We start from the raw sequence: 26996 nt of genomic DNA on the forward strand, positions 1-26996 counted from the left end.
CACTAATTATATGTATAAAGGCAGTTGCGTACTTATTCTTTATATCTTTATAAGTGCGTAAGAAATAGTTTAGAAGAACACACTTCTAACTGGTAACAGTGTTTACCTCATGGGAGCTGATTTGGATTGGGGTGATGACTGGAGTGGGACTTTAGAATTCTTTGTACTATTTGTAGTGTAGTGCACATGCATAAATTTGTCATTTCAAAAATTAAAATAAGTTATTTTTTATTTAAAAAATATTTTTAAGGTTGATTTTATTTATTTATTTTTATTTTATTTTATTAAAAAAAATTTTTTTTTTCAACGTTTATTTATTTTTGGGACAGAGAGAGACAGAGCATGAACGGGGGAGGGACAGAGAGAGAGGGAGACACAGAATCAGAAACAGGCTCCAGGCTCCGAGCCATCAGCCCAGAGCCTGACGCGGGGCTCGAACTCACAGACCGCGAGATCGTGACCTGGCTGAAGTCCGACACTTAACCGACTGCGCCACCCAGGCGCCCCTGGTTGATTTTATTTTTGAGAGAGAGAGAGAGAGAGAGAGAGAGAGAGAGAGAGAGAGAACATGAGTGGGGGAGGAGCAGAGAGAGAGATGGGGACATAGAATCCTAAGCAGGCTCCAGGCTCTGAGCTGTCAGCACAAAGCCCGATACGGGGCTCGAACCCATGAACTTCAAGATCATGACCTGAGCTGAAGTCAGATGCTTAACTGACTGAGCCACCCAGGTGGCCTCCAAATTAAAATAATTTAAAGTTATCTTTTCCAGGTTCTTGCCCGACAGAACATCTAAGTTATTCAAGATAGCGTGTTATTTTTCTAGTTAAAAATTTTATTGAAGGAAAGTTTCATTCCTAGGCATCCTAGTATATTTTAGACTCACCCATGGTTAACATTTTTTCCTTTATCTCTGAGTTAAATTAAGAGAACATAAATATCTTTAAGCATTTCTTTTGGTTCTCTTTTCTTTTTTAAAAGTTGAATATAAATGAAGAATGCCAAGCAATGTTTCATGAAACAACAGGGCATTGATGAAAATACCCAAGTAATGGCAGCATTCAGGACAATTTGACTATCAACATCCCCAATAACATGGAATTATTGCTAGACTAAAGTGTAAGAGCAAGAGTAGAACAATACTACATTTTGTGTATAAAGCCTTGACTTACAAATATCATAATCCAAAAGACTAAATTTGCGGGTGAACAGTGCAACACACATCAAGAGTTGTGTAGTGGAGTTTTCCCTTTCATCTGCATATGTAGCATTTACTTTCAGTAGGGGTATTTTTATAATAGAAGATATACCAACACAGTATAATTTGGATAAATCAATCCCCAGACTCTTGATGTATGGCTCTTCCCTTGCTAGGTTCCATTGAGTGGCTCACGCCTCCAGATGCCACATTGGCTAGAAGGATGGTATTGTATTTGTGGGGGCCAACCAGTTTATAAATTTGTCTAAGAATTTCAGAAATTATGCAAACAAAAAGGAAGCCCTTCCCCAGCAGCACTCATGCATACAGATGAGGCCTGCATCAGCTCGTGTCCTTGACTGCCGTCAGTTTGCTTTGCATTGACATGTTCTGCTGCTGCTGAGCCCCAGACTTTCTCCATCTGCTAGTCTATGCAGCACCAATCTTTACCCACCTGGTCTTTCACAGGAAGATGACTCTGTGTGGTTTTCAGTGGGGTCTCAGTGTCTAGTCTTTAAAAAAAAAATTTTTAATGTTTATTTATTTATTATTTTTTTTGGAGAGAGATGGAGAGTGGGCAGGGGAGGGGCAGAGAGAGAAAGAGAGGGAGACACAGAATCTGAAGCAGGCTCCAGGCTCTGAGCTGTCAGCACAGAGCCTGACACGGCTCATGAACAGCTAGATTATGACCTGAGCCAAAGTCAGCCGCTTAACCCACTGAACCACCCAGGGGTCCCTAGTCTGTTTAATTATACACACAACTCTTCTCTTTTGAGGCCCCATTGCTGAACACAGAGTTGCTTCAGTCTGCCCATTGAGAATCCCACAGTTACCTGGGTACCCTTCCCTCCTGTTAGACAAGGGTATTATCTTCTGCCCAGAAGTTTACTCTCTAGGCCAGGCTTTTCTTCATTCCTTTAGGGCCCTTTCATTTATTAGGCTACATCTGCTTCTCTTCGCTGAATTTCTTACCTGACTTTTCCTCTTGTTTACTGACAGCTATTATTGTACCCCTGATATCTGTTTACTTAATTGCCTGATTTACATACTGTCCAGGCTTCCTGACTACTACTGCCCTTTGTTTAGTATGACTCAAAAAGGTCATTCTTCTATATTAGCAAACTATTTAACAAGATAAACATCTTGAGTTTCTAGTAATTGAGAATTCCAGGGATTGTGTCCCATGAAGCAAATAATTACTAAGAAGAATGAGATAATGTATGTTAAGTTGCATAAATAACTTTATGAAGGGTTGATTTATATTGAAAAGGATCGATGTATAAAAGCACAATGTAACTATCTTTAACTTTTTTTGTTTTAAATTTTTGTCCGTATATAATGGGGAAAAATCCCTTTTATTGCAAGCCTGATGTATATCATGATCATAACTATTTGTGCTATTTGTGTGGCCACATCATGGTCTGAGCAGATCATCAATTACTTTTTTAGAAAAAGTACAATTAAAAATATGTTGGATGGGGTGCCTGGGTGGCTCAGTTGGTTAAGCGTCCAACTTCGCCTCAGGTCATGATCTCACGGTTCTTGGGTTCGAGCCCCACATCAGGCTCTGTTCTGACAGCTGAGCCGGGAGCCTGTTTCAGATTCTGTGTCTCCCTTTTTCTCTGCCACTCCCCCACTCGCTGTCTCCCTCTGTCTCAAAAATAAATACACATTAAAAAAATTAAAAAAAAATATTTTGGAAAGCCAAAGCCTATAATTTTGGTTTACATATTCTAACAATTTAACATTGAAATGTTTATATCATCTTAGAAACTCTAATATGATAACTTTATAATAACTGAAAATATTAAAGAGGAACAGCTTTATGTATTTTTTGTAAATGATGACTTCTTCCAAGATACACCAGTATAGTTTTATGGAGAGGATATTAGCATCAATTTAGATTGATAATATTGTTACCCCTTTGCTTTTAGCTCTGCTTAGCTGACTGGGATTTGCTTTCATAGCAATTAAGGCTGTCAGTTCAGAAAACCTGATAAGGTTGCCACAGTCCTTAATAGCTATATTGTTTGGGCCATTGTTTTTACCTACATGTAGAATTCTGTTGTAAGGTTAAACATAATCTAGTCTTCCTTTTATGTAGTTCTAGGTCATTTGGCTTGAATCTATACTTAAAAATCTTTGTCCATGCTATAATATCCTGTGACCCTAATCTTTCTTGGAAAAGCTACTAAAACCAAGAAATAGGAAAAAATGGCTATTAATAAGGGTTTTGGCATGTAGTTTCCTTTTCAGATCTTTGAATTATACTGTTAAACATAGATCTGTGATAACTTAGGTGAGTGAGGCTTGCACAGTTTGATTTAACCTCAAGTACTTTTGTTAAATTTTGTTTTTTTATGAAATGTATTTCACTTCTGACATTAGGAAGATTGCAGCTTTGAAGAATTCATGTGGACCTTCGGCAATCATTTTATTTTGCTAATGAACTAGAATTGATCTCTGTAATTGAAAGATAATGATACTATTTGACTATAATGACTAAATACCAGATGAAACTCTCTACAAGTGAAATTCTACACAATCCTGGATATAATGTAACTGCTTTATCTTAATTGTGAAATCACATTGTGTATCTTCTTGAAATTGTTTAATTATTAAAGAAAAATATCAGATGAAATGAACAGTGAGAAGGATGCTGAAGTAGGGGTCTGTAGACTTGAGTTTAAAACTGGATTCTTTGGAAAACCTTGGGCAAGTCACTTAATTTTCTTGGGACTCAGTTTTTGACCTATAAACCTGGTAGAACAAGGTTATTTAAGGTCTCTTCCAGCTCTTCCGTCTCTGGAATCTGAATCCCACCAAATTGATTTTTCATAGTCAGTAAAAAGTCTGAACAAAGCTGAACTGTGAAATATTTGACAAGCATTAACAGGATTGAACATGTTTTAGACATTAGGTGTTCTGTAGGAGAAGAGAACAGTTAAGATCTACTCCCCCCTCCACCCCACTTGTATTTTTAAAAATTTGTTACACTGTGCAACAGACGGTTACTCTAAACTGGTTTTATACTTCTTGTGGTAAGGATGGAGAGACAATGCTTAAACATATAATTTCACAGGACATGTTGTGCTTTATAAACGCAGTGACAAACAGTGGGTTGGGTTGGAGATCTGGATCAGCTTGGGTGCTACATGGTCCAGACTATACTAGATTTATCCTTGATAAACAGGGTCATGAATCTTATTGAGATTTTTTTTTCCATGGAGATAGGAAAAAAAGGAAAGACAGAAGCAAAAGTGCCTGCAATACCAGAGCACCTGCTTTATTAAATCTTCCCCAGGGAGGTTCATTATTAAGCTCTGAAATATAAGATCTTACTATAAATGGCAGATAGGAACCTGTACTCTCTTCACTTGTAATATGCATATTTTACTGATTTCTTATTAAAATCAAATTTACCAATCAGCTTATGCACAAAAATATACTTCTTTGTAGAATTATATGAGTGGATACAGCATATTAAATTGTACAGAGAATGTTCACATATTCATTAATAAAGATTCCTGCATGAGACAAAACGATTCATTTTTATTGCCTTTGCATTTCTAGAGTCTGTGTAAGATAACTGTCTTAAAAATATCAGAGAGAAGATTTTAGAAACAGGTAAAACAGACTTGCTTAATATACCAAAAAATATCTAGCTTTATTTTTACTGAGAGATAAAAATAGTATATGCGCATATATTTTGAAATGAAAGGATATAAATAAAAATGCAGTTGTAGAGAAGATAACCTGAATTAATAGACTGCTATTTATCTGCCTTAGTATTCACATGAGGCTAGATTTTAGCCATTTACATTAATAAACTTTTTCCCAAATAACCTCTGAGTTACAATACTTGATTTCACTTAATACATTTTTTAAAGGGCAGAATTTTTTGAAGGAATAAGTATTCTATTGTGTTGTAAAGAAGAATCATATTCTCATAGTTTTTTGTCCTGAATAAACAAATTCTGTGTTTGCCACTCATTGAAACACTAAATAATTCACTTTAATTTAGACAGAGGAAAATAGAACTTTTATTGCAATTCAGAAATTGCATAGCATTCAAGGACTGTGAAAGATAGGAGGTCTATTTGATTTAAACCTGAAGAAGAAATGTGAAAGGAAGCATCTAGCATGGAAAAGAATTTGGGATTAGGAGTATGTTACTGGAAGGTCTAGGTGAAATGATGGTGAACATAGCATGTGGCTGAGGCATGTAATAAGCCCAGTAACAGCATGGGTGCACCAGTAATCGTGACAAACCTATGTTAATTTTTCTGTGATTGGTTGGCTTATTTGAATAATGGGGACGATGGTAGAAAATATAAGGCAAAAACACAGCAAAATTTGTGTGGAAACTATAGTTGCAAATTATTTTGAAAAGAAAAGTTAATTTTCTGTAGGAGTCTAAGTAATATATCAAAGTGGATTTTAATGTTGTAACTTACTAGAGAACTCCAGAAATAGGGATGTTATTTTTTGGGGGAGGATCCTTAATGCTCAGAAAAATGCAGTATTCATAATATGAATTGGAATACAATCTATTCCATGATTTCAGAAATTTTCTAAAAACTGATAAAAGATAATTTTGAAAATCTTCTGAAAAAAGAGGTAATTGTACTCCAATAAAAAAAGCAGAGAGAACACAGAAACATCAAGGCTTATATATATAATTAAAATCTTTTCCTATCATTAGTCACTTTCATTTTCCAAACTGACGCTATTTTAAAATCAATATATAGATGTATATATTGGGTTTTGGTGATTAACTTCATTACAGTTATTTTCCAAACCAGGAAAAAAAGGCAATGATGTTACAACTAACTGTGAGACCAGAGTGCTGAACAGGTTTGTTGAATTCTGTGCATTAGGCTCAGGAACCGGCAAATGCCTGGGTGAAATTCTTGAAGATGCTCCCGTTCTTCTGAGCTGGTTCTTCAAGCACAGGCAATTTCAGGTTTCCTTACCCAGGAGCTCTTTCTGATTCTTGTGACCTAAATTTGCTAATACATTATATGGGCAATCATAAGTTGCACTTTGATGCATTAGGTCTGTAAATGCTAATTTGTTTTAGAGACTGAAAAGAGGGTAAACTTCTGTTTGCCTAAATATTGATAGCTAGTGGGGGAAGGCAACGGAGATAAGGCCATCTTGCCTATATTTGGCCTCTATGTAGATTCTGTAATGATTTAAGAAAACTGCAGCTCAGAGTTCATTTTATACTCACAAAATAGACAAGTGATCATGGTAAGACAGAATGAAAAAGAGTAGCTTAGAAATATAGAAATAGAGCTGTCTTTAGAATAACCTGATAGGTACACTATGAAATGCTTAGGGTATAAGTGAGGGTTTGGGGAGGGGGGAGAGAGAGATAGGGAGACAGAAAGAGAGAGATGGAGACAGAGAGAGTGAGAGAGGGAGAACCTTAAGACTTTAAGGCTTTGATTGGCTCTTTTACAGTGTGTATGGTTTAATATTGCTTTTTACCTTGAGATTTACATGGGTTGAATTGGGATAGCGATTCACCTCAGTGGCAATAATCTTTTCAGTGTTTAGTGTCCCTAAATGCCTTAATCTGGCTTTGGGTACCTTGGTTTTTTGTTTTGTTTTGTTTTCCTGTGCCCTTCCAAATTTTTAACACTGTAGGTATTACCCCTGTCTTCTTTCAGAGAGATGACAGAAAAGTAATGTGATATTGAGTGTGATTTGTGTATCATGATTAGAGATGTTATTAGAAATAAGAATACAGCAGTTTACAGAAAACTGGTTTAGAGAACAGTAGTTCTTAAGATCTGAAGATGTGGCCATTGGGCCAGCAATAACAGTATTACTTGGAGGTAGCCAGAAATGAGAATCTCTTCCCCCAATACTGAATCAGAAACTCTGTTAGCAGGCCTAGCAATCTGTTTTAACAAGTCCTCCAGGTAATTCTTTGGTGTGCTAAAGTTTGAGAAGGAATGTCCGGAGACCAGAGCTCTTTCCTCAGTTCTACCACTTTCTAGCTGTTAGATCTTGGTAAATTTGCTGAGCTTTTCAGAGTCTCTCCTCCCGTGTCTGTAAAATGAGAGATGGTCAACAATGGCCCTTCCGGTTGTGACGTTCTGCGAGTGTGGGATTCTAAGTACTTGGTGAAAGGGAATGCGGTAAGGATAAACAATGCCAAGACATCCAGCTACAGAGATAAATCTGATATTGCTCAGTTACATGCTCCTTCCACATGTTTAATGTACAGCGATCCTTCTCAATCCTCATTAGCTCTGTATCTTTCATGTAGCAGTTACTGTTAAATAAAATGAGCCTGCTAAATAACTCAAGACCAATTCAATTCCAAGTAAGTAGGATAGATTACAGTGATGTTATTTTTAATTGTTGAAGATGACACAAAGCATCAATGATATTATTAAATGTAATTTAGAAGTACACAGCTTTTAGTGGAATGGCTTTCACCAAATTCACTGTAAATCGAGTGCGCAGAGAGTACATAATTAAGTCTAGAAGCAATAATAGGGTGACATAGCCCCCTTTGTACCTGATATAATGTATTCAAAGTTTAGAAAGTGATAAACATACTTTTTAAGAAGGACCTGCTAAAGCACACTTTGGATAGCCCAGTGGAGATTAGTTAGTTCAAATGGCCAAAGGATACATCTTTTACTTGTAGATTTTCTATTCTCCTAACAGCAATTTTCAAATGGTAGCCTGCTTTTCAATTTTTGCAGAGGTATGATACATGATTTGGAAAGCTATAGCTTCTTCTGAAAAATGCTAAATGTATCTCTTTAAAAGTATTAGCTATGAACATGAGTATTTGTGTAATATAAACCGGGATTCAGGTCTGCTCTAAGAAACTATGAATTCTGGATACTGAGAAGTGCAGGTGTGACATTTCATTTCGTATATTTGGGTTACATCAATACTGCAGAGAAAGTTAACCTCCTTCTTCATTCCATTTTTGTAATGATCTGAGTCACTATATTTTTAAAAGGCACAACAGCGATAAATTTGTTTTGAGTAACTTGAAATAATTGGGCAGAAGATTTGTTATGTTAAAAAGACAGATTAGCCCACCAGACACAAGTGGCAAAGGTATGATCTGGCTTTCCTTGTCTGTGTCTGTTCATAATCTCATTCAACCAAGTTGAGTACAAGATATACTTAGTAGCTTTGTTTAAAAGGCTCTGTCTATGTATATCCATGCTATTTTCTTTATACAATTGAATGCTTAGTAATTGTAAGCTTGTTTATGGTATTATGGAAATAATATGACAATAACAATTAAAAAAATTTTTTTTTTTGCTTATATTCTAGCTATACGTAAACCAGGCAGTTATTTTAAAAAAGATGCTTGTAAATGAGATCTTGGAGTCGCTGTATAGAAAATTATGTAAGACCAATTTCAATTGAGGGTGACTTCTGCATTTTGTAGAAAGTTATCATATACTCTCCTTTACAATAAATCATACCAAATTATTTTCTTTTGGCTTTCGGTGGACACTGAAATTCTTTGCATCAAAACCTGTTGTTAAAGATACAAAAAGAAGACAATAAATGGTGGCATATTCTTTTAGAGTGGCAATGTCATTTGTCCAGAAGGGGGAGCTCTCAGTCCGCATGCAGCAGAGCAAAGCAGACAGTCTAGTATCTTATCTGCTGCTTGGAAATTGTCTGACAGGAAAATATCAACACAAACCATGCGATTTGCCGCTGGAGCACGCTGGACCTCATCTGCTTAAAAAGATGCACGGATATAGTCATCACAGTTCATAATTTAATAAACTGCTAAAAAAACCACACATTTTCATTTTAGCGACTTTGGTCTCACAACTAAATTCACATTGCTACAAAGACATTTGAATTTTGCACTAATATGTCATGAGCACTGCACCCATTGCAAATTAATGAGTCTCTGAATAGCACTGTGCATTTGTCATTTGAATTTATGCTAATGCAATGAGGTCTCCTGGTGATGCTGATAGTCCATAGCAGCTGCTCGAACCACAGAATGTACCGGCACTTTTCTTCTACTTTCTGTTGCTACCTCTTTTCTTGGCTTTTCTGGCCTGTCACTTAGGCGACAATTCTGGAGCTGGTTATTGATAGGGCTGCTAATTATCTTTGACTTTACACTATTGGCCTGACCCCCAACACTGAGCAGAAGTAATGGATCAGTGTTGAGAGAATTATGTACATCATATGGTGACAGCCTCAGACCAGGAGGTCAGAAGGAGTTCATGGAGAACCAGTGGTATTTACAAAGGATGTTGGTATAGAAATTGGTAATATTTTTCAGTGATATTGTGTAATTTATATCGAAAGGTCAATCTAAGAAAGTGACGGTAACCTTTGTGATCATAATGAACAGCGTATGTGTATGTGTGCAAAAAGAGAGGGTGGTCCTTTTTTTAATCTATTCTACTGCAATCTAAGAAAATGGTCATGGCACTACTTCTGGGTAATCAGGGCATTTGAGTCTTTGTTATGGTTATACACATTACTTATTGGTCAAAGAGATGTGTTGGCACATTTGGATCTAGTGGAGGGATTGTTGGCATGTTGTGTGTAGGAGGGAGATGCACAAATAACCATTTTCATGGGACACAAATCAATGACAAAAGTTTCTCACTGTTATCTTCCTTTCCCAAGTCTTAATTATGAAATTAAAATTTTTTCTTAGACTATTGTTTCCATTTGACCTGCTTCTAGAACGAAAAATGAAAGTATGTAGAATTTATTCTAATAGATTCAGGAAATTAGATTTGGTGTTTAGTAATGTCATGGAAAAATTAAGCAGAAAATTAAAAGCTAAAACCAGAAGTATCCATTAGATTATGTATCTTTTGAAAATCCTTACTGAATTTAAGAAATGTTCTTTTTTCCTTCCCCGGGGCCAAAGAAAAGCATGCAGACTTTTTCTTTCAAATAAAAAAAAAAAAACATTTTCTTTACAAGGGACAAACAAATGCACACCCTGGTTAAAATGTGGCATTGTTAGCTTTCATTTCCTCCATTGTAAAAGAGGCTGAGATAAGTAAGACTCGATTCCGGAATTATCTCCAGGGGAAAAAAACATTCCAAGGCAGATACGTATAATTATTTGTTCAGTGATGTCAGAAAGTACGTAGTATAGAAGTAAAAGTGACCAATCAATCTCAAATAGTGCCCAAGAGCAATAAGGCTGTTTTTCTTGTGAAACTCCTAAAAGGAAGAGGATTTTTATCCTGATTCCACAGGGCCACTAAGCTGCTCAGGGCACAAGCCCCAGGAGATACTAACACTTCTATTTCTCTCTACCTGTGGGTACCAACCTAAGGTTTAAAAGGCCACTCTAGAGAAAGAAACTTGACTGAGAAGGCAGCACATAGATTCTTACTACAGCGCCTCTGTTTTCCATCAAGGCAGGGAGACGTTTTTCACTCTTCTTGGAAAAACTTTGAAATGTAAACTGTTTCGATTGATGGCTCCTTCTGGCCTTGGCAACTCTTTTTGGTAGCTGGTGCTCTTTCTGTAATACTTGTTAAAAACGTCTCCGAAGCAAAGATGTTGTTTTTTATGTGATTTTTTTTTTTTAAGTCAGCACATGTGTGAGTACAGACAGGCTCTCATCTTGCACGGCGGAGACTGGCAGGTGAACACCTTCTCCTGTTGCCCTTATTCATTTGCAATACTTTATAAGATTAGTCTCTTTGAAAGCTGTTTTCAGTCTAAACTGTCAATCGTCTTCGAACGTGGTCCCTCTCACTGGGGATGACTCCTTGGAACTCAAGAGAATGTTGTGGCCTGAAAATCCCTTCCTTAGCCCAGAGATGTCTGCGTGAGCCTCTGTTATCTTGCCCCTAACCCTTCTACAAGACAGCCTGGGGGCAGCTTTCCAAAACAGGACACACATCTAGGGTATCATATGTTTCAGAGCTTTAAACTACAGACATTATTTCCACCTCCATCCACATAATTGTTACTGTTTTATCTAGTGTTGGAAATTTCATTTTTGGTCAACCATCTATGAAATGATTATGCATATGGGCTTTCTTAGATTCTTGTAACATTCTTAAACTATATCCATGTGGAAAGAATTTAGGTGGTGACATAGATCAATCTGCTTAAACCAATTGATTTAGAAAGTGAAATTGTCAAACTGCATAAAGCAGTATGAAAAATGACCATTTTAATCAAAACATTGACTGCTTGTATTGATCTGTTGGACTTATAATGGCTAAATTATTTCTTTTCTTTCTTTCTTTCTTTTTTTTTTTTTTTGAGAGACAGAGAGAGAAAGAGCGAGCACTCGTGAATGGGAGTGGGGGTATGAGGGTGGGGTGGGGTAAGGGGCAGAGGTTGAGAGGGAGAATCCCAAGCAGTCTCCATGCTCAGTGTGGAGCCCATGCAGAGGCTCAATCCCACGATCCTGAGTCGAAATCAAGAGGCAGACACTCAACCGACTGAGCCACCCAGGTGCCCCATTATTTCTTTATCCTGTGCTATATCAAGTCAAGTTCATGAATACATATTCTTATTTTTTGGGGACTTATTTTTCTTTGTCTGATCGTATTGTATGCATTATACTGTTCTCTGTTTTGCAGCTGTTGCTTTCCTTTGGATGCATCACAAAGAGGAAAGCCCTGTGACCTCTTTCTGAGTGAAGCGACCCTCTTCTCCAGTGTCTTGTACTCTGAGTTCTCTCATTGCCAGACACTCTCTCCACCAATAGCACATTCTAAGGCAGGCTGCAAATCAATAGCTTTTTGACTTGTGAGTGTTAAGGCAGGCACTGATTGTATATAATCGTAAGGGCAGGAGGCCATGCTGGCTGTCGTCCTCTTCAGGTGGCTGCTCAGGGGTTCAGAGATGCTTCTTTCCTTCCATTCTCTCATATATTTGTACACATGTTATACACACACACATTCCCCCCACCCACACACATACTTGTTACCTGATACGCAGGCACACACACGAGGTTAGATTGGGATTATCATACTCTGCTATTTTTAGCTTTTCTAATTACAGGTAAACAAGAAATACTTGTGTAAAGTTATCAAAAATATTTCTTAAACATATTTTTTAATTATTTGATGAAATATAGGTAAATTTAATATGTCTTAAATCAATAGGAAACATTTCATTTCCTTCTTATGACACTAAAATTTTAAGTAATGATTGATTCCATTTCATTTTAGCGTTGAAGCACATGTGTGCTTGGTCCATAATGATTCCTAAGCAGTATGTATAAGCCCTATGCCAAGGTCCTTGCCTTCAAGAGGTTTTAATCTGGTATGGACACAACATTGAAAATGACATAATGTAAATAAAGATAAAGGTATAATCAATATAAAGTTGTTCTTTTGTATTAAAGTGATGTGTATTAGGGAATACTTTTCAGAACCATGTTCTTGATTTCTTACATATAATTCTTATATTCTTTGTTTTTCAGAATATGTGAAAAAATACAAATCAGTAACTAAATGACATAATGGTTTTGCAAAGTCAGTGCTTGACTTGCTTCTCTTTCCCTCATCTCCTCTTTTTTTTTTTTTTTTTTCTTGGTCCTATTAGGGACCTCAGAGCTACACTGTGACCTCATTTCCCTTGCCATGAGGGGGGATATTTAAGCCAAGGAGAAACCAAAAAAGAATGAGACCTCTCTGTAGAGCCAAGTGGAAGTTCTGGTATCATTGGCCTTTTTGAAAAAGGATTCAGTTTTTAATAAATTCCTGCCCTTTCAAAGCTTTCTTTCTTTATTATAATGGGTTAAATTTACTAAAGAGAATTATGGCAGTTTACTCCCAGGTAGGCCTTAATGTTCTCATTTCTAAAGTAAGATAAATTTGTAAAATTTATAAATTTGTTAGATGATATCTAACAAACCTTCTAAAGAAAAAAAATTCTCTTTTCTATGCTTCCAAATGATAGTATCAAAGTTCCAATTTTGGTTACTTTGGGTCCTGGAGATTAATGCATAGCAAACAAAACAAAACAGAACAAAAACCTAAAAATATTTAAATCAAAGTATGTTTTGAGTTTAATTAAAAGGTAGTGGAAAGAAAAAAAATATCAATTCATCCTAGTAAGATTTTTATTTTAAGAATTGAAGATATTTGTAGGAAGAAGACAACTATATATATGTGTGTGTGTATCTATCTATCTATATATCTAGAGAGAGAGAGAGATGGAGTAGGGTAGGGGAGAGAAAGTGAAAAATTAAACAAATTATTATTACTGTGGTGAGAACACTTAACATGAGATCTGCCTACTTGACACATTTTTAATTGTACTATACAATATCATTAACCACAGGCATTATGTTGTATAGCAGATCTCTAGAACTTATTCATCTTCGTGAGCGAAACTACATGCCAGTTGAACAACTCCCCACTTCTCCCTCCCTGAGGTCTCTTGTAATCACCATTCTACTCTCTGCTTTTATTATTCAGCTTAAAAAAAAGAAGGAAATCCTGTATATGTGACACCAGGGACGAAATTGGAAGACATTATGCTAACTGAAAAAGGCCAGTCACAGAAAGACAACTACTGTATGCTTCTGCTTATATGAGGTATGTGAAATAGACTCCTAGAAGCAAAGAGTGAGCAATGTTTTAGGGAGTGGAGGAGAATGGAAGTAGAAAGGGACGTCACATATAAATCACTTCTCTCAAGAGCGTCACTGAATCTCTGGTATCACCTTCCAAGTTCTTCAGCTTGGCTTTCTTTTACTAAATAACTCACCATTTCTGCTTCTTTCTGCTCCAGACACTGGAATATAAAAGTATAAAGACTCTTGAACCCTCAAGGTATAAAACAAGTATGCATCATTCCAGTTATGTGTACTATGTGGAGGGGGAGGGGAAGGGCAAAGATATTTAAAAATTTGTAAGTGCACTGATAAGAGAAAAATTATTGAAGTGAGGAAATTTGAGACTACCATCTAGCATTTATTTAAGGTCACTTGAGAGAGCTTTTAAAATCATAAACGAGAAAGGGAAATTAAAATGCTAAGAATATTACTTGAACAATGTCTGCATAATATAATGATAGGGCATTTGTGGGGCCTGGTCCAAATTATGCAAGGACATTAGAGTAAATTTTCACACTCTTTTTTAAAACTTGGGAACACCGTGGTCGTGTGAACTAAGGCCCTGCAAGGGGAGGCAACTGATCCTGAAAATATGATCCATGGCCCTTAATTTTTGGTTAGATGACTAACAAACTTTAGATTCACAAGCTTGCAAAGCCTGTGTCATATCCCTTGGCCTCTTTGTGTTTCCTGGAGGGCCTGACTTTAGGGTATGGTCTCTGCAGGGCAGGCGTGTAGGAAGTGCTTGCCAAGTGATTTATTTTGCTAAAATATGATAATCGGCTTAGTAGGACTTGGTAGCTTAAAAAATCATAAACGGTATGGGAAAGATGTCTACATTTCTAAATCTTTCAAAAAAAGCCTTCAGAAATTTTATCTGGCACTATGAAAATAGACTCCACAGAAGATTCTTCCCCTTCCTCCTCCCACTCCCCAATTTAAATCAACTAATTAAGAAAGACTGTAACTAGAAGGGAATGATTAACTCATTAACTTAATCATTGTCATACTTGTGAATATGGACTTGTACCAGAGTTAAGAGGTTAATGAATTCAAATATATTGTCAAAACTGCCTATGGTTTTCAAAGAGGAGGATTTTATGCTCTGTAGTTTATATGCTTAGAAGTTAGGACTTGGCTGTGATAAAGTTTGACATCAAAACAGGTTACTAAAATTGTGCAGAAAACGGTGAGTAGGAAAAACAAGAATTTCTCTTTATCACCATTGCCAACGTCACTGCTACCTTCAACGCCACTGCCACAAATTCTACCATTATTTTTGCGTGGATTTTTCTTTTTTCACCTGGGTAGCAGGGAATTGACCTGTTTGGGCATAAGGCTGCCCATACATAGTGATGTTTGAGCATATATCCTTACTATTAATGTTTTATAGCAATGGGTTGATGGATTAATAGCTAATGAGCCATTACCTACCCTGTTATCCATCAAATACAGCAGGCACTGAGCTAGGTACAGTGCGTGGATCTGGTGTTCAACAGAATAGACACTGCTTTTGCCCTGGCAGCACTTACCCCTGGGGAGTTGCATTGAATATATGATACAAATAATTGTCTCATCGTATATTGTGATTAGTATTCACTAAAGCACGAGAGAAGACTAGAGATTATTGCCTCGTGATGGGACTCGATTTAGATTAGGAAGCTTCTCTACAGAAGCAGCAATTATGTTGGACCTGCAGAATGAGGAGAAGTGACCTGGTGGAAGGTTGGGAGGGAGAGAAAACAGCATGTGCAGGAGAAGACCATACCAAGACTTTGCTGACATGGGATTTAGGATTTTATTTTAAGAGAAATAGAAAACCACTGAAAAATCTTAAGAAGGATTGACATGATCAGAATTTTATTTAAAGAAAATCACTGTGGCTATTTGTGTAAAATGTGCTGGAGGAGAGAACATAGTAGAAAAATGAGAACAGTGGTCTAGCTAAGGGAGGATGGTGTCTCAGATAAGAAGGCGGAGATGGAGAAAGGGACATTGATTCAAGATGTAATTTGAGTTGATGGTTAGATTATGAATATTGAATGGATATTGAATTGATAGGTAGAATTGATAGATCAGATGCCTGTTGAACAATATGTAGTAGGGAAGGGTTTGCGAGAATATCTCACTTGTCAGAGATTTCCTATCCCACTAACCATCCACACAATTGTATGGTAATTCCATCCTTAGAAGAGAAACACTGTGCAGCACAGTCATATAGCACAACTCCAGGGGAACCCTCACAATGTTTCCATGTGTTTGGTGTCCCCTGGAATTGTGCATTGGAATGGCCCTGGGGCTATGGAATATTGATTGTGCTTTGTTGTCTCTAAGGATTATAAAATAGGGTGTTGTTTGCACTGAGGGCCCCCATGTATGGTTATGTTTTCCTGAGGATCTGGCTGGGGACTGGAAAATGTATCCTGTCATGGGACTGTGTCTTTCCCTAGGAAGCAGGCACTTTTTTCTAGTTGGTCTATCCCAACTAGGAGAACATTTAATAATTCACTGTTCAGAGTGTTGCTCTTGTATAATTTGTACATCCTAAAGAGTGATCTTTTTCTAATTATGTACTAGTTGTAGCCCTGTTTCCATTACTCAGATATACGTGTGCCACAAATTCACCTCTTCAAACCATATAAGATGTTGGTAGACAGGGCATTAACACAAACATTATAAGTTGGAGATTAAATAGACATCAGAGGAAAATTATCCATAGTAGTAAGAAGTCATTTGTCAAGGTAGGAGATTTGGAATCCAAAGCTTCCAGTTATCATTTTCAAATCCCAGTTACGTTCACTTGAATAAGTAAAATCTTTAAGCAAGCCACTCCTACATCATCATGGTCTGCTTTCACCTTGGAATTCTAGGTCCAGTGTCACTAGTGTTCCGTCCCATGTTCACAGCTGCAGATCACTGATATCACCTATAACAGATTCCTTCCTTGGCTAATAGGAAATAAGCCAATAGAGAGAAACTCAGTATCTGTCCTTCTCCCTCTCTTTCTCTATGTTCTCCAAGTCTAAAGGGAGAGCAAATTTAGACTTCCAAAGCTGTTTTTTTTTTCTACTCTTTTGATTTCTGAGTTTGATAGGCCTCTGAGTCAAAAGCTAAGGAATCTTGGTTCCATCTTTTACATTTAAATTTAAAGTAATCCAAATCTCCAACTTTAGGTCTCAACAATCTAAAGCAGAATAGAACATCTATTTTACCCATAGTTGTGCTATCACTTTCTTCACTATTACAGCGAATGCACCACCATCAACCCGTTTGACTAACATGGACGTTAACATGACTAACATTGACTAAACTATAAAAGGTTCCTTTTATAGTTCCTTTGTTTTATAGTTCCTTTGTTCTCCTTTCTCTTCTCACCCTCATCTGGTCCCTAAAGCCTATCTCTTGAATCTGTCTTCTTTCCTCCATATCCATCGACCAAGTAAAGCAGTTAGAATGAGTTTTCTCAAATGCATTTTTGATCACTTCATTCCTTTGCTTAAAATTCTCCAGTGACTTTTTATTATCTTCAAATAAAATTTATTGGCAAGTCAGACAAAGTCTTTAATAAACAACTGATGTCTCCCAGCTACCTGTTTGTCTGTTTTCATCCCCTGCCATTCCCATTTAAGTTACAGTGAAATGTAGATTTTGACATACACCTGGTCTTTCATAAGGCTGTGACTTTTCATATTCTTTCTTTCTCCTGGCTCCTCCCTTTATTTTCAATGTTACAAATCATTCCACAAGTCTCAGATCAAAAACTATCTCTGATAAGCACTGAAACAGCCCCTGCACCTGACTCAGGCACCCCCTTCCTAGGTGGAATTAAAGGCTTCCCTTGCATTCTGTGCTTGGCTCTACCATGTGATTTCATTGTGCTGTCTCTGTTGGTTCATTTTTTGGTGTAGCTCTGGTGTATTGAAGAGTGGCTAGGAAGGTGGCCTTTTGGAGTTACACAGACCTAATCATATGTGTGACCAGGTAAGTTTGGGTTTCTAAATCTATTTTGATGGATTATTGATTTAAAAAGATAATGAAAGTAAAATGCATAACTGTACCTGGTGCACACTACGTGTATGATAAGTATTGTTTGTTGCTATTGGTATCAGTCAGAGTAGTATCTTTTATCCCTAGTTTCTAACATGATGTATATCACTTAACAGATACTTAGGACATTTTGGTTGAATATGTGATTAATGTTATTAACATACCTGATTAGATAAGATTATCTTTAGAACAATTTTTTAAATCTATGGATATTATTCATAATAACCAATATGACTAAGTCTTGGTTATATATACCACTAAAGGAGATTAATCGTGTGAGCAGCTCTCTAAATGTTTCTTTTATTAAAATTTGTAATATGCTTTGACATTATTGCTTGAATATTAAGTACAAATATTTGGTCATGGAAAAGAATTTGAACCAAGCAATAAAGACAAACTGCCAACCATAGGCAGGCCTGCAAGTATGAAGAGACTCATGCTCTGATTGACAGTCAAATTTGGCGTCTAGGCTCTGAGGGTTGGAAGGGACCTTAGAGACCATGGAACCCAACTTTCGACATAACAAATGTTTCTCTTCGTGCCCTACCCCATAGGTCATTATCTAGTATCTCTCTGACCCTTTCCAGTTTCCAACACCTTTAGCTTATGAGACTTCAAATAACTCTAGGGAATGTTTTAACTTTTTTGAGCAAAATCCTATTTTCCTGTTAACTTCCATCTATTTGTCTTAATTGTTCCCTGTGAATGTATTCTGAGTATTGATTTTACTTGATGAAAAGCCAAAACAGTACTTTATATCAAAGATGGTTATTTTATAGAGTACACTAGCACATTTCTACTAGAAATTTTGGGGTTTCTAAGGTAAAAATCAAGACTTCTGTGATGAGAGAAAAGTTAAATTATTCTAAAAGTTTTAATCATACTTCCTCTTTGGGAGAGACTTTTTTTTTTTGTCTCTTTGCAAGGCAAATAATTGGGCCATTTGAGTGTGAAAAGATAGGTCTCAGGATGTGGTCTGGAAGGTGAGGACTCACTGGCTCTGCTTGAAAAATATGTTTTTTTCAAGGGCTTCCCAAGAGGGAGATGGTAATAGGCAGGGGATAGGGGGAGAAACCAGTATCTATAAAGCAAAAAAGAAGAGGGTGAAAATATAGCCTGTGGAAAAAATATTGGTGTGGTATGTTTGGTACAAGCACTTAAGGAGTAGGGGTGTCTACAATACATTTTTATTTTTTTGGTTTGCACGATGCTTCCATGTATATTACCTTCTATCTTCAGACACATTCTACTTAACCTGTAGTTAAAAATCTATGCTTCACACTCTGCCTTTTTATTCACTAGTGCCTTTCATTTTTGGTAGTCAGGGAAGAATTGATAGAAAAATGGGCTGTATTTCATGATTAGGTGAACAGAAGAATAATAACAAAGCAGAGAACCTTGAGGATATTTGGGGGGTGGGTGGGCCTGAGATTAGATTTTCTTTGTTTCTTTCTTTTTTATAAATGTTTATTTATTTTGAGAGAGAGAGAGAGAGAGAGAGAGAGAGAGAGAATGAGCAGGGGAGGGGCAGAGAGAGAGGGAGACAGAGAATTCCAAGCAGACTACACACTGTCAATGCAAAGCCCAACACAGGGCTCGAACTCATGAATTGTGAGATCATGACCTGATCTGAAATCAAGAGTTGGATGCTTAACCAACTGAGCAACCCGGGCTCCCAAAGACTAGATTTTGTATTCATCATATTGTGATATAAGGCTAATTAAAAAAAAATTAATGCAGGGGAGATTGAATATAGTTGGAAGAGTTGAAGACACTCAGACTATTAACATAGGGTATCACTTAAAAAAATTGATATCTCATGGTTGGAGTTGGGTACTGTGGATGTGTCTGGTTATGTTGGGGTGTGAAGTGATGGGATTATCTGACTCTCCTTTGCTGTTAATATTTTCTGTGTTATCTGAGTAGAAGCACTGCCTATATTCTGTTAACATACCTCTTGAAAAGTGGATGGTTGTTTCCCTATTTTGGATTTCTATATATTTAAATGATACAAAAGCATATTATTTGAGATAAGATCTAAGTATTTTACTTTCTTTCTACTCATGGACTCACCTCTTACATAGTTGTAAATCATTTGCTCAAACTGTGATCTTCCTTGGTTGGTGGTTCTAACTAAAGAAGTCCTATGGTATAGGGTGAATACACTAAACTTGGAGTTGGAAGATCCTGTCTTGCATGTTAACCCTGCCAATCACAACTAAATGAATGCTTGGAATGTCACATATTCTGAGTCTGAATTTCCTTATCTATAGAATTCAAATAAAAAACGACTTTTCTGTCTCCTTTATAGAATTGTGGTGACTGTCAAATGCCACGATATGAAAAGATTTTATAAACCAAATACCTTATATAAATAGGAAGTGATGTCATTTAAAATGTTTAATAAATACCCTCTAAAGAAATGGCATGAGGCATAAGGGATAATTAAAGCACACTAGAGATGCTTTTGAAATCTCTTCCTAAAAAAAAATAACCAATTGGAAGAAATGGAGATAATATTTTTTTGCTTGTCAATGAAATCATTATTTTGTTTCTATAACTTTGTAACTATCTAGAGCTGAGCGAACCATCCAAATGATGAATTTTCTGTATGTTAATTCACATCTTCAATCAATGAAATTCTTCAGATAAATTGCATGTCTTTTAAAAAAGTTGGTAACTATGCGATACAATTTACTGCTTTAGCAAAGTAGCTACTCAGTGTAGCTACTTTTTTTTTTTTTTTCCTGTAGAGGGCAAATGATCATTAGTCAATAAATAAATAAATAAATAAATAAATAAATAAATAAAACAAGAAGAAGGAAAAGCCCTAAACTTCCAAACTCAAGCAGTATAATCTATTTTCTAGTGAGAGGCATAAATATACATTTCACAAATCATACAAAAATACAATTTTATTTTTTTGATGTTTATTTATTTTGAGAGAGAGAGAGGGCACGAGTGGTGGAGAGGCTGAGAGAGGCGGAGAGAGAGAATTCCAAGCAGGCTCTCTGCTGTCAGTGCAGAGCTTGACACAGGGCTTGATCTTACAATTGGTGAGATCATGACCTGAGCTGAAATCAAGAGCTGGATGCTTAACTAATCGAGCCACTCACGTGCCTCAAAATACAATTTTATACCATGGCCAGTTAAGGAATGAGAGACACGGAGGGAAAGAGAAAAGGAAAGAGTCTGAGGACAGAATCTTTCATTCATTGCATTTTGAATTCGTATATTTCTTTGTTCTACCGCCTAAGCTCTAACTCTTCTTTCCAAAGGTTTGGAAAAGCATCTTTCTCCTACCCAATGGCCATTGAAATCAATGACTGTTGCCTGGTACCAAATATCTCTTTCTTGGCTGCTCTACTGGTTTTCCAACCCATGCCTCTGCCTCTCCTGGATACCCACCTTGATCTGAAGGCCAGGATCATCTCAGTGCCTGTGGTGGGAATGTGGGAACTAGCACATCTTTAAATCATCTCTCTTCTGGTGATTTAAGTCCTGTTGCCTTTTCAGTGTTTGTATTTCCTTCTCACAACCAATCTTAACTGCTGAAACTAACTGCTTGGGACATACCCGACTCTTTATGAGAATCTCAGGATGAAGTGTTAGACATGATGTAGGGGCCTCAACCATACAATTAGAATTCTATTTTGGACCTTTGCACAACTGGATGAACTTATCAGTCAAGGAAGAGATGTTGAGTAGGCAATTAATAAGGAAGGTTGCCAGGGGCTTAATGAAATGAGGTTCAAGACTGGTTTCAGTTTATTGTCTGGTTCCCCCTCACCAGTCTAATTAAAGCACAGATTTGAAAGCTAAGGGGAAGAATTGAACATTATCCTGATTAATTTTCATACTGGTAAGACCTTAAGCTGATTTCTTACCTTCTCTGGGCGTTTTTGTTTAAAAAAAATTTTTTTTTACATTTATTTATTTTTGAAAGACAGAGAGAGACATAACACAAGTAGGGGGGTGGGCACAGAGAGAGAAGGAGACATAGAATCTAAAGCAGGCTCCAGGCTCTGAGCTGTCAGTACAGAGCACGATGCAGGGCTTGAACCCACAAACTGTGAGATCATGACCCAAGCTGAAGTCAGACACTTAACCGACTGAGCCACCCAGGCTTGTTTTTTGGCATGCATAGAACAACTGCTTACATGGTGAGCAATTTTTCCCAAGAGACTGACGCTTCCAGAAAACCCAGTGGGTGACTTTTCACATCTTATAACCTGGTGTGAACTTATGATGCTGCCAAATTGGAGGTCTTACCGAGCTTCAGTTGGACCAAAACACTAGTGAATGCCGAGGGCCAGCACAGTGCCTACTTAGTGACTGTTGCTGACTGCCTCACCCATGCTACTGGTGTTGAAGTTAATTCCATTTGGAAACAAGTCAGATTTTGGGGGATGCTAGAATTTTATAGTGTGTGCTTATGTTTATATAATCAGCACATTTTCTAAATAAGTGAGAATTAGTTTGTTTTACTAAGTATAGTTAAAAACCTTTAAAAACCAAGCTAGACTGTAAAATATAACTTACACAATTATGCATAATAACAATATATTATATAGTGCTTACTATGTGTAAACATGATTTTCATTGCTTAGCCTGTATTAGTTCACTTAATCCTCACAACTCTGTGAAATTAAGTTTTTCTATTAACCTCAATTTACCTGTCAGGATATTAAGGCCAAAGATGTTAAGTGATTTGCGTAAACTACATAAAAACTAATGGTTATACAAAACATCCCACCTTTTTTCTTGCATGACAAAAACATTCAACAGAATTCTATATGGACTCATGTTTACAGGGATTTGTGTAGGAAAAGGCAAAAAATCAGGAAATGGGTACCTGATTTAGAGATTTATTGAATTAAGATCTAGTGACCAGGAGGGAAGATTTGAAGACTTCACATGGCAGTGTAGCTGGTAGCATACAAAGTGTAAGAGTGCTGGGAAATTCAACATACAAGGACTATGTGTCTTGAAATTTTGTGGAGATAATCTATAGATGAAGTAGTGAGTAAAGATGGACAATGAAATAATTTGAGGAAAAGCAAGAAAGGTTAATTCAGGGGACTTGTGTGGACAAAGTATAGTCCTGATGCGGATTCATGGCTGAGTTGTTCAAAGAAGGCTGTTTTGCTATTCAGTAGAAGAATTGGTTGATACTCTGAATGAGAAGATTGGGCTGCACTAATGACCAAAGAGATCCTGTCTTTCAGTTGGGTGGGAAAAGGGACAAACTGCTGAGAAATTCACCCAAGCTGTGAGACACATGGGTGGCAGTCAATAACTGTATGCATTAAGAATGGCTATAAACATTGTACATTTGAGTCATATCTCAATCCAAAGGAATTGTCTAAAAATGGGGTAATGATCAGTTGGATGCAAAGATAATACCTTCTTTTAAAATGCCAACATTTAAAAATGCTTCCAAGAATTTGATGGGCCATGGTGGACACATTTTTCCTTTAGAGCTTAGTCCTCTTTGAACCAAAGTTCTCTTTTTACAATATTTACTTGGCAATATCACCTATACTTTCCTGAAATAAAATCCATGTATAATATAAGATCAATAACACTACACTATCAGAGGAATTCCAGATTCCTATATAGAATTCTGAAATTCCAGATTTCTATATAGAGGAAAATAAATGAAAATATTAATATTAAATTAGTACATATTTCCATATGTAAATGTTCTGGCAAAGTGACCCTGAAAGACTTAATGAAGCAGGCAGGTGTATGCTCCTATTTGAGGAATTGCTGTGGATTTAATTATATAAATACAAACTGACACAGTTGTTATACTAGCAGTCCAGATACCATGAGTAGTATTGCTCTCAGTGATGTGATTTTCTAGAATGATGAACAACTATAAGTATGCTTTCAGACAAAATAAAATACAGTCTTCTCTCTTTCCATTGTAGCTACATTCCTTGAATATTATGGACCTAAAGACTGTACAAAGCATACTTTGTGTTTATATGTAAAAGGAATTTAAGTGGGAAACTCGGGTTTTTCACCTAATTAAATATTTGGCATGATATTCTCAAGTCAAAAGAGATGCTGACTAATTTCTTGTGGTGCAAGATGTCTGGCATTCCTGGGCCCCATCCACTAAATGCTATTAGCACCCTCCATCACTATGGCAATAAAATACTGAAATGCCTGATTCAATCTTGGGCACCCATAGTTTTTAGTCTGCAAAAGCATAAGAAATCAGTAGTGTCTCAAGATGATCAGAAGATCATTTTTGCTTTGTTGGCACCTGCCTAGGCCATGTGAAAGCAAAACAGTAAAATACCCGCAAACTAAATGGTTTAGAGCAACAACGCTATGTTATTTCTCACAATTTAGTTGATTGGTTGGGCAGTTAATTCCTATGAATGCCAGTTGAGCCTCTCTAGTTATGAAGATAGTCCAAAATACCCCCATCCGTTTTTAAATTTTCATCTGGAAAACTTATACTCAGTCTCCAAATCTCAGTTAGATATCACTTTATCTGGGAGACATTTTCTGATTCTGTATACTAGACTGAATTCCCCTTGTAGTACTCCCATAACATTCATTTCCTAGCACTCATCACATTTTTAATTGCTTGGGTATTTTCACTGTCACACTATGAATTCTGTGAAGGTGAATCTTATATTTTGTTCATCATCGTATCTTGGTTATCTTGTCCCAGAGAGTTAAAGGAAACATATTTTTGCATTATATTGTATTAAGTTGATTTGAAATTCAATTATGGATCAATTGCCAAAAAAATGTGGCCTAATAGTTTTAGGAAGGGTTGGTGGATTATTTAAAATGTCATTGTATCCACTTAATTAACAAAATTTCCCTTGAAGATGAAAGGAAATGACATTTTTGATAAATAGAAAAATATTTGTACAAATAATGTATATTCACCCTTCAACGAAGCATCGTATCATTATGTTCTCCACTATTCTGCTAGTGGGTGCTTAGAATCTTCTTTGGACATGCATCCTTATCCATCTGGATTTCTAATCACTTCCTATCCCATATTTCTTGGGTATACACTCTGAATCTTGAACTTGGTTTGAATTTGTAGTTATTTGTATGAAAACCCTGGATATCTTTTTTCTGCAAGAGATTTGTCTATGGTTTTGAGTCACGCTTAGGTCTCAGTACAGCGTATTCATCCATTATGCTTGATGGTTGGCTATACTCTCTCCTCATTCACAGGCGACACCTGATCGGCACAAATGTGAGTCTCAGACCTGCTATGTATCTAAGCCTATGTTTTGTCCCGAACCTGGGAAGGAATTGAGGCACCCACAAAATTGATGGAGGAATGAATCTAGAACATGACTCTTCGTAGTTCCACTTTCCCTCTGTGTGATCTCCAGGCAAATTATATTGGTTTATTCACTTAAAAGTCCCTTAAAATACATTCTTATCACCAATCTGTGAGTCCTGTCATGGTTCTAGGATTACAACTTGGGGGAAAAAACTCTGACTTTAGTTAATATAAAGTCCACTTCTCAATTTTCTAGGATTTAGATCACAGAGGCTTTATTGAGCTATCATGTTAGCTGAACCAGTGCAATCTACTTTAACTACAATTTAAGTTCTCCCTGTGAAAAGCGGGCCCTGGTGTAGATCATTTCTAGAGTCCTTAGCAAATGCAGTATCAGAAATTCTGGAATTCCTCTCAATTGCTTCTTTGTGTATACCCCATTGAAAACTCTCTGGCTTACTGGTTTCTCTCTGTGTCTACTTGGTGCAGTATTAATTCTTAGGTAAGAAACTGGAACCTGGGAGAGTAAGGTGGGATGTGAATAGGTAATTTTTTTTTATTTGCATGCTGCCTTACACATATGCTTAATCAGCCTTGTAGTTTGAATAAGTAGTAGAAGCAATGCATGTATTTGAGCTATTTTGAGACATTGAAAACATTGTGTCTCTTTCAAAATTGGCCATGTCTTTCTTGATTTTCTTCCCACTCTGAACATAAAACAGGTGCACCAGCAATAGTTGGCACAAAGTGAAAAAGTTTTTGCACTGAAGACTGATCATTTCTTATAGTTCACTTTATCTTAGTCATCACTGTTGATTCAGAGATATTAAGTATGGTAATAATTTGAAGCCAAATTACTCAAGATTTGGCCAGCGCTAACCAGGGTTTGCTTTTACTGTGGGAGGAACTTGCAAAAGGCAATATTGATTATGTCTGGGATATGCCAATTATAATTTGACATTCTGATTTCTGCTTTTTGTTTAACTTAGAAGCAGATTCTGCTTTGCTCTATTTGTGAAAGACAACTGGATGAGGGAAGATTACTGCTTGCAATAAGACTAGCAATTTCTCTGAAATCAGAGGCAGAGAAAACAATATCTACTTTTTGCTTTTTCTGACTCAAAATGTGTGGAGATGAGGAATATCACTGAACATTAAGTAAAAGGAGAAAGATGAAAACAGGAATAAAACCACACGTGATAGTTGAGATGAAAATGAAAACAAAATATAATTAAGTACTTGGAAGATTTAAGTATGATATGTAGAGTAATGAAAACAATGAAAAAATTATGTTGCCATGAAACAATAGTTGGGAACTGAAAGGATGCAGGGTGAGTTGATACATAGAAAATGGGTATTACAGAGAAATAAGTTGCTACTTTGTGATCAATACACTCTATAACCCAAAACAGAGATACTATTCTGTCCGAGGTAATTGCACCTTAACATGTGTAACAGGAGGCCCTGTTAAAATGAGGCCCTTCTCTCAGTTTTGGCTGAGTCGTGAAGACGTTGGAGGCTACATTTAAGAATGAATTATGAGGGAGACCCCTTACCTGAGAATCAGAGAGATGACTATGAAGGTTATGTTGAGGACCAAGAAAGAGGGGAGAGAGCAGGATTTTGTGAGGGGAGCTTTTGGAGAGAACTCTGAGTTCTGTGGAGTTTCCCCCAGCCTCTACACAGGGGTGTTTGGAGTCTTGTGAGTGAAGTTCAGCTCAGGGAACTACTTGTGTGTTTTTTAAAGTTAGGAACAGAGAGGACTGAAGTCTGATTCATGCCTGAGTAAGCTGAAGCAGCCTTTAAGGAAAAAGGAACATGTCAGGAAAGTTTCTGTATATGCCTGTTAAGGGGCCAAAGGTGTATGAATTGTAGCCATGAGGAAAATTCAGTAAAAACATTAGCCTGA

The 26996-nt window shown here is 36.8% G+C and overlaps 1 long non-coding RNA gene across 1 annotated transcript in view; it reads left to right on the forward strand.

Annotated features, from left to right (window-relative positions):
* The window catches only part of LOC131510309 (uncharacterized), a 177145-nt gene that overhangs the window by 72308 nt on the left and 77841 nt on the right, over positions 1–26996 (forward strand). The window contains exon 2 of the long non-coding RNA XR_009260993.1: positions 13631–13750. This is a non-coding gene — a long non-coding RNA (uncharacterized LOC131510309). The remainder of the gene's footprint in view (positions 1–13630; positions 13751–26996) is intronic.

The sequence above is a fragment of the Neofelis nebulosa genome, chromosome 1, assembly GCF_028018385.1.
Source record: "Neofelis nebulosa isolate mNeoNeb1 chromosome 1, mNeoNeb1.pri, whole genome shotgun sequence".
In the NCBI taxonomy this organism is placed as follows: Eukaryota; Metazoa; Chordata; class Mammalia; order Carnivora; family Felidae; genus Neofelis; species Neofelis nebulosa.